The sequence below is a fragment of the Pristiophorus japonicus genome, chromosome 5, assembly GCF_044704955.1.
Source record: "Pristiophorus japonicus isolate sPriJap1 chromosome 5, sPriJap1.hap1, whole genome shotgun sequence".
Classification (NCBI taxonomy): domain Eukaryota; kingdom Metazoa; phylum Chordata; class Chondrichthyes; family Pristiophoridae; genus Pristiophorus; species Pristiophorus japonicus.
The window spans coordinates 175257849-175266662 of NC_091981.1; the positions used below are offsets into that span (position 1 = coordinate 175257849).

The 8814-nt window shown below is 44.4% G+C and overlaps 1 non-coding gene across 1 annotated transcript; it reads left to right on the top strand.

The window, feature by feature from the left end:
* The first annotated feature begins 588 nt into the window (after positions 1 to 588).
* LOC139264964 (small nucleolar RNA SNORD123) lies at positions 589 to 657 on the top strand. The gene has a single exon (XR_011593445.1). It is a non-coding gene; the product is annotated as a small nucleolar RNA SNORD123 (small nucleolar RNA).
* Positions 658 to 8814: the final 8157 nt, after the last annotated feature.

Consider the following 8814-nt stretch of genomic DNA (forward strand, 5'->3'; position numbering starts at 1 on the left):
CTCCTCCATCCCTTCCATGTTATATATTATTTGTTGGATAAAAGCTCGTGCCAACTATGTTCTTGGTGCTTAGTAGGCTTTTTCCTGCTGGTGAATCTCCCTCATGCCTTCCACAACAGCCAAACAAGTACACACCACACTCACACACGCTTTCAGTCCCTCTCTGCTCCCTCTCTCTCTGTCTCCTCTTCTGCACATGTAGTGATGACCTCTGACCTCCTGAATCGTGGGAAACGAGCATTGCCATGTCATTGCTAAGGACGGCGACACTATACGGCAGAAGGTCAGAGAGATTTAATGCTACCGCCCATTTCACATCGCTCACGGTAACACGCAATTTCAAAAATGGAGACTAGGGCTTTGAGAATGGTTGACAAGCCGGCAATCTGAAAACCCATTTTTACCACCCAAGCCGGAAATAACGCCCATTTTTGGGCGATCTACACAAAAGTGTAAAATCTAGCCCGTAGTCATTATTTAATTGTCTATTGTGTTTTGTTTATTAATGTAACCTTAAGTTGAAACATTTCAAGAACAACCAAATTAAAGAGGACAGTGTTAATGTTGATGGAACACATTTTATTTCCCTGTGAAGATGATGATTTAGGGGATCTGAATTCATCTGAAGTAAAGATGTCATCCATTTCCTGATTCACATTCTGCTTCTCTCTAAACTTCCATTCGTACATGTATCAGTTTGGAAATGACTTAGTACTGATCATTCTTATTTCCATTTGTTTTGATACTTGGAATTTTTGTAACATCCCTGGAAACCTACAACACAGTGGTCACCATCCTATGAGCAAAGAGTGAGGTGCATTGGTGATCCCAATACTGTGGTTTTAAAAGGTAAGTTTTAATTTAATTTAGACAGCCTGTGAAACAGCATTTATTTATTTTATTCATTAGATGATGTTATGTTCAGAATAACTCCACAAGAGTGGATGCTGTAAGCTCAAACTAATGTGACCTTAGTCTCTTTAATCAAGCTCCAGAGTGCTGAAACAGCATGGCAGACACTTTTATACTTGCTTGCACGGGGTGTGCAGGTGACCCTTGAGTCTCCAACAGGTGCGCCCCCTGGTGGCAAGTCTTACACTATTATAAAGTTTACAGACATAATATCACTCCCCCACCACAATCTTAGATACAAGTTATTTACAAGTTGAGGCGATCAGGGGCTCTTCGTTCCCGGGTTGATTGCCTGAGTTGAAGTCCTGGCATGGGTGAGTTGGTTGGATCATTGCTGCACTGCAGCGCGGCTGGTCTGATCGGACTGTCGGGCATGGTGGGTTCATCCTCGTAGTTGACACTGAGGTCGATTGCTGGTTGGGTGTGTGTTGGTGGATCAATGATGGTAATGTCCTCTTCACATTGTTCTTGGTTGTCAGTGAATCGCAGTTTGGTCTGATCCAAATGTTTTCTGCACGTTTGTCCATTCAGAAGTTTGACAACAAACACTCTATACACTTCCTTGGTTAAAACACTGCCAGCAACCCATTTGGGACCATGACCATAATTAAGAACAAATACAGGGTCATTAACCTCAATGTCACGCAATACAGCCGCGCGATCGTGGTACATGTTATGCCGGAGACGCCGGGTTTCTACAGAGGTAGTGAGGCTGGGGACAGCATCAAACAAGAAATTAGGGATGTGTGCAATAAAGGTACAGCAGTTATCATGGGCGACTTTAATCTACATATAGATTGGGTTAACCAAACTGGTAGAAAAATGGTAGAGGAGGATATCCTGAAGTGTTTTAGGGATAGTTTTCTACACCAATATGTCGAGGAACCAACTAGAGGGCTGGCCATCCTAGACTGGGTGATGTGTGATGAGAAAGGACTAATTAGCAATCTTGTTGTGCGAGGCCCCTTGGGGAAGAGTGACCATAATATGGTAGAATTCTTTATTAAGATGGAGAGTGACACAGTTAATTCAGAGACTAGGGTCCTGAACTTAAAGAAAGGTAACTTTGATGGTATGAGACGTGAATTGGCTAGAATAGACTGGCGAATGATACTTAAAGGGTTGACGGTGGATAGGCAATGGCAAACATGTAAAGATCACATGGATGAACTTCAACAATTGTACATCCCTGTCTGGAGTAAAAATAAAACGGGGAAGGTGGCTCAACCGTGGCTAACAAGGGAAATTAGGGATAGTGTTAAATCCAAGGAAGAGGCATATAAATTGGCCAGAAAAGGCCACAAACCTGAGGACTGGGAGAAAATTAGAATTCAGCAGAGGAGGACAAAGGGTTTAATTAGGAGGGGGAAAATAGAGTATGAGAGGAAGTTTGCTGGGAACATAAAAACTGACAGCAAAAGCTTCGATAGATATGTAAAGAGAAAAAGATTAGTGAAGACAAACATGGGTCCCTTGCAGTCAGAATCAGGTGAATTTCTAATGGAGAACAAAGAAATGGCAGACCAATTGAACAAATACTTTGGTTCTGTCTTCACGAAGGAAGACACATACAACCTTCCGAAAATATTAGAGTACCGAGGGTCAAGTGAGAAGGAGGAACTGAAGGAAATCCTTATTAGTCAGGAACTTGTGTTAGGGAAATTGATGGGATTGAAGGCCAATAAATCTGCAGGGCTGATAGCCTGCATCCCAGAGTACTTAAGGAAGTGGCCCTAGAAATAGTGGATGCATTGGTGATCATTTTCCAACAGTCTATCGAATCTGGATCAGTTCCTATGGACTGGAGGGTAGCTAATGTAACACCACTTTTTAAAAAAGGAGGGAGAGAGAAAACAGGTAATTATAGACCAGTTAGCCTGACATCAGTAGTGGGGAGAATGTTGGAATCAATTCTTAAAGATGAAATAGCAGCGCATTTGGAAAGCAGTGACAGGATCGGTCCAAGTCAGCATGGATTTATCAAATCTTCTAGGATTTTTTGAGGATGTAACTAGTAGAGTGGACAAGGGAGAACCAGTGGATGTGGTGTATTTGGACTTTCCAAAGGCTTTTGACAAGGACCCACACAAGAGAATAGTATGCAAAATTAAAGCACATGGTATTGGGGGTAATGTATTGACATGGATAGAGAACTGGTTGGCAGACAGGAAGCAGAGAGTAGGTATAAATGGGTCCTTCTCAGAATGGCAGGCAATGACCAGTAGGGTGCCGCAGGGCTCAGTGCTGGACCCCAGCTATTTACAATATACATCAATGATTTACATGAAGCAATTGAGTGTAATATCTCCAAGTTTGCAAACGACGCTAAGCTGGGTGGCGGTGCGAGCTGTGAGGAGGATGCTAAGAGGCTGCAGGGTGACTTGGACAGGTTAGGTGAGTGGGCAAATGCATGGCAGATGCAGTATAATGTGGATAAATGCGAGGTTATCCACTTTGGTGGTAAAAACACGAAGGCAGAATATTATCTGAATGGCGGTAGATTAGGAAAAGGGGAGGTGCAACGAGACCTGGGTGTCATTGAAAGTTGGCATGCAGGTTCAGCAGGGGTGAAGAAGGCAAATGGCATGTTGGCCTTCATAGCTAGGGGATTTGAGTATAGGAGCAGGGAGGTCTTAATGCAGTTGTATAGGGCCTTGGTGAGGCCTCACCTGGAATATTGTGTTCAGTTTTGGTCTCCTAATCTGAGGAAGGACGTTCTTGCTATTGAGGGAGTGCAGCGAAGGTTCACCAGACTGATTCCCGGGATGGCAGGACTGACATATGAGGAGAGACTGGATCGACTGGGCCTGTATTCACTGGAGTTTAGAAGGATGAGAGGGGATCTCATAGAAACATATAAAATTCTGACGGGACTGGACAGGTTAGATGCAGGAAGAATGTTCCTGATATTGTGAAATTCCAGAACCAGGGGTCACAGTCTAAGGATAAGGGGTAAGCCATTTAGGACCGAGACGAGGAGAAGCTTCTGCACTCAGAGAGTTGTTAACCTCTGGAATTCTCTACCACAGTGAGTTGTTGATACCAGTTCGTTAGATATATTGAAGTGGGAGTTAGATATGGCCCTGACGGCTAAAGAGATCAAGGGATATGGAGAGAAAGCAGGAAAGGGGTACTGAGATGAATGATCAGCCATGATCTTATTGAATGGTGGTGCAGGCTCAAAGGGCCGAATGGCCTACTCCTGCACCTATTTTCTATGGGCTAGACTTTCCACTTCACATCGCCCATCTATGGCCCATATATGGTCCAAGACGGACATCTATCGACAATTTTGAGCAAAATGTGGACTCTGCCCAAAATATCACCCGAAAAACTGGTGCCTACGTTTCCACTTTAATTGCCGAGAAGATCGCCAAAATTATAGCCCACACAAGGCCCATCCCAAATTTCAGCACTTTGCATGCACTTCGCTGGGCCGATGCAAGGCCCAAAAGAGTGCTGAGAAATAGTTGCTTTTTCTGGGCCTAAGTGAAGGAAAATTTTGACTTCAGAGGTGTGGTGGAGGATTAGTTGTGAGTTATTTAGAGAGTTAATTTAAAGATAATTGTACTCAGAATATTGGGACAAGGAATATAATTAGGTATTAACAAGTTATTTTTGGTAAATAGCTTTTATATATTGAAATTATTTTGTAAATAGCTTTTACATAGTGAAGTTATTTACTGATATTGTTGGGGCCTATCAAACTGACTGGTATACAGTATAGAGTGTACAGAGAGTACAGAGTACAGTGATTAAATATTGTTGAGAGATTATTAAAATTAGACATCAGCACGCTACACACTGCTGCATTTGACAGGTGACTGAAGCTCTTTATGCTCATGGAGGGACTTCATAAGCTTCACAATGACCAGGGAGGCACAGACCGAGAGAACTTTGGGTTTCTCGAGAATAGCAGACTTCCCCAAGGTGCAGGGAGCAATAGACTGTATGCACATTCCCCTCAAAGCACCCTTAAAGAAGGCGGAGGGCTTTTGTAACAGAAAGGGGTTCCACTCACTAAATGTGGACATTCAGATGTTGATTTACAGTTAGGGTTAATCAGAAGTTTCAATTGCGTGGGGTTTCCTTGTTGTCTTGCCTGCACAGGCCATGCATCAGAATTTATGCTTATTTTAAAATTTACTGTAGGTAAAGTACTTGTATTGTAAAAGAATAAACAAATATGGATTAACAACTGTATAGTTGATAAATAATGTAACTGAGAGAAGACACACACAATTTATTGAATTAAAGAAAATTTTTTTTATTAACAAATATTTTTTTAAACTGTAATAAACTTTCCCTCCAACCCCTCGCACGCCCGCACCAACCCACCCTTCCCTCAAATACGCAAAATCTTAACAATTAACAATCAACAAAACAAGAACAATTGAACACTGAACAAATAAACTTTTGGAAACACTTTTCCTCCCTACCTGCGGCCACGTTTCCCTCCAGGTCCAATCCCACCCCGTGTTCGTATCCCACCCGCCCGTTTTGGTCTATGCAGACCCGACACTAAGACGTGCAGAGTGGGACGGCAAGACTTCCTGCCGTGGTGGAGGTGACGGAGCGGAAGCCTGAAGCTCCACTTCCGAGTCAGGAGGAACTGTGTCCTCCGTACTCGCTTGCGTGCTCGGTGTCTCACTACGAGCAGACACGACACCTTGGGGTGCAGCACCGTGTCCAGCCAGCAACGTATGCCGTAGGATGTTGGTTGCAGCAGTCTGCTGCCGAATGGCCTCCAACGTCTCCCTTGCGGTCTGTGCTTGCTCGGAAGACCTGTTGGAGAAGTTTATGCAGAACTCGCTCCAGGTTGCTGGAAACTGGCTCCAGTTGGCAGAGAATCCCGCGAAACCCAGGATAAGGTCGCGACCAATCGCGACCGTCTCCCTGCACAGGGATAATAAGCTCTCAGTCTGGCCCCCCCATGGTAGGCAATTGCTCACCCCACTGACCGGACCTCCGTGGGGTCAGCGTTTACAAAATTACGCACCTTGGCGTTGCCACCTGCACATTACTTGGTGCCTCTTCCATCTCAATTGAGATGGCCGCAGGTTGTTGCCCCCCCCCTCCACAAAAACAATCTAATCTTCCTCCTCCTCCTCCTCCTCCTCCTCCTCCTGTTGCTCTGGCTCAAATTGACTTGTGGCTTGAGTGTTAACATCCTCCTCCTCTGTCTCTTCCTCCTGCGAGCTGGTGGAGGGGTCGATATTTGCGGATGTCTCCGCTACATCACCTGGCTCAACGGACACTTGATCTTAGAAACATGAATGACATTTCTAAACAACTTATAACAATACATATCAATATATATCAATATTTCGATATCAATATCAATATCAATATTTCAATAACCCAAAACATTGCAATACTTTTCAAAACCCCATATGCGCAAGGGTTCACCAGGGGTAACATGGCCTCATTCGTAGATCAAGAGTACATCAAAATTATTGAATTATAATTGCATAACATTACATGCGTAACTACGATATTTTTAGCATGTATTTAGTAATGTTTGACACATTGCACAGTTCCCATTACTCACGAGACTGAAGGGTGGGCTCGGCCACACCACGGGTCGTGACCGAACGGCTTTCAGGCCCCACCAAGGCCACCGCAAGCTCCTCGTATTGTGTTAACACGTGGACCATTGCGGAGCCGCCGCCCATCCTCCTTTGCTCCGCACGGTTGATAGTTATCTTTTTCTGTAAATGATAAGGTAACATTGCACGGGATAAGCTAATGGACTTGACAATAAACAGTTAAGACTGACAGATTTAAATGTTGAATTATTAATTAACATTGTAGTGCATATGAATAATTTTTAATACTATAAGATTCAACTTAATGTTAGGGTGAATAAATTTATTTATAATTTAATTCTAATTACAATTTATAATCATCAAATAGATAATACATATGTATGATTTTAAATATGACTTTTAATATGTTTTAAATATAGAATATAAAATGCAACTTACTCTGGCTGCTGCCAGCAGGCTGTTCCATCTCTTGCGGCACTGGTCAGCAGTCTGCACCTCATTAGAGGCCGATGTCACAACATCGGCAATCTCCATCCATAGTCTGCGATATGCATGGGGTGGAGGTTTCCCATGCCCACCCCGTGTCAAGTCCTCCCACCTATTAATCACGACATTTACAAGGGCCTCATTGGCCTCCTTGCTAAAGGCTTAGGCCCTTCTCCTTTCACTCTCCCTTTCCTTTTCTAGTTGCATCGACATTGCTTTGATACTTTAAGCTACTAGATACTGGATACTAGATACTAGATTAGTCAAATATTTCACTGAGCAAACGAACAGTCCTCTCTCCTTCTCTCTCTCCTGCTCTCTCTGACCCTCCCTGTGCTTCTGAGCATGTGCAATGACCCATTAGTCCAATATTTCACTAGCAAACAAACAGTTCTCTCTCTTTCTCTCTCTCCTGCTCTCTCTGACCCTCCCTGTGCTTCTGAGCATGTGCGATGACCCATTACCTCTCCAAACGCAGCAAAAAAAATCAACCAAAAAAAATCCCAAACATGCGCACAATAGCGTTGCTAGGGAAGGGTTTTTTTTTCTATGCCTTCCGTTTGACTTCCTCTTTCTTTGGGCGATCGTGAGATCACCGAAAAATCATTTGACATCGTTGGGTCAGGTCGAGTGGAAAATCGCAAAAGAAAATGGGCCTTGTGCCGGCGATCAGCATGGGCAATACGTCCCACATCGTTGGAGCATGGCCCATTTTTTGGGGGTCTTACCCACCTAGTGGAAAGTCTAATCCTATGTTTCTATGTTTCTATGATCATTGTGATTTGGGTGGACTAAGGAGAGCCTGGTATTGAGTGCTCTCTTCATTAACAATTCTGCCGGGGGAACCCCAGTAAGAGAGTGGGGTCGTGTCCAGTAGCTGAGCAGAACCCGAGATAACCGGGTCTGCCGGGAACCATCCGTCACGCGTTTCAAGCTCTGCTTGATAGTTTGGACTGCCCGTTCCGCTTGACCTTTGGATGCAGACTTAAACGGGGCAGATCTGACATGTTTGACGCCATTGAGGGTCATGAACTCGTTGAATTCCGAGCTGGTGAAACATGGCCCTTTGTCACTAACAAGGACGTCGGGCAAACCATGGGTGGCGAACATGGCCCGGAGGCTTTCAATGGTGGCAGTGGACGTACATGATGACATTATTACACTTTCAATCCACTTAGAGTAAGCGTCCACTGCGATTAGGAACATCTTTCCTCGAAAGGGGCCAGCAAAATCTACGTGGACCCTGGACCACGGTTTGGAGGGCCATGACCACAGACTCAATGGGGCCTCCCTTTGTGCATTGCTCAACTGTGAGCAAGTGTTACATTGGTTTACGCATGACTGCAATTCCGAGTCAATGCCGGACCACCAAACGTGCAACCTGGCTCTAGCCTTCATCATGACTATGCCTGGGTGGGTACTGTGTAGGTCGCGTATAAACATTTTCCTGCCTTTTTTTGGCAAAACTACACGATTCCCCCATAAGAGACAACCTGACTGGATGGACATTTCATCTTTGCGTCGGTGAAACAGCTCAATTTCATCTTAAATTTCTCCGGGAACAGCCAACCAGCTCCCATTGAGGACACAACTTTTTACAAGTGATAGCAAAGGATCCTGGCTGGTGAGCAGTGACGGATGACCCTTCGCTCTCAAAAGCATCCATGACCAGAAGCAAGTCTGTGGGTTGCACCACTTCCACCCCGGTGTCAGGCAATGATAGCCGACTGAGGGCATCAGCAACAGTTCTCAGTGCCTGGTTTGTGGTGGATTACATAGTCATACGCAGATAATGTTAGTGCCCATCTTTGGATGCGGGACGAAGCGTTGGTGTTAATACCTTTGCTTTCTGAAAACAGCGAAATGA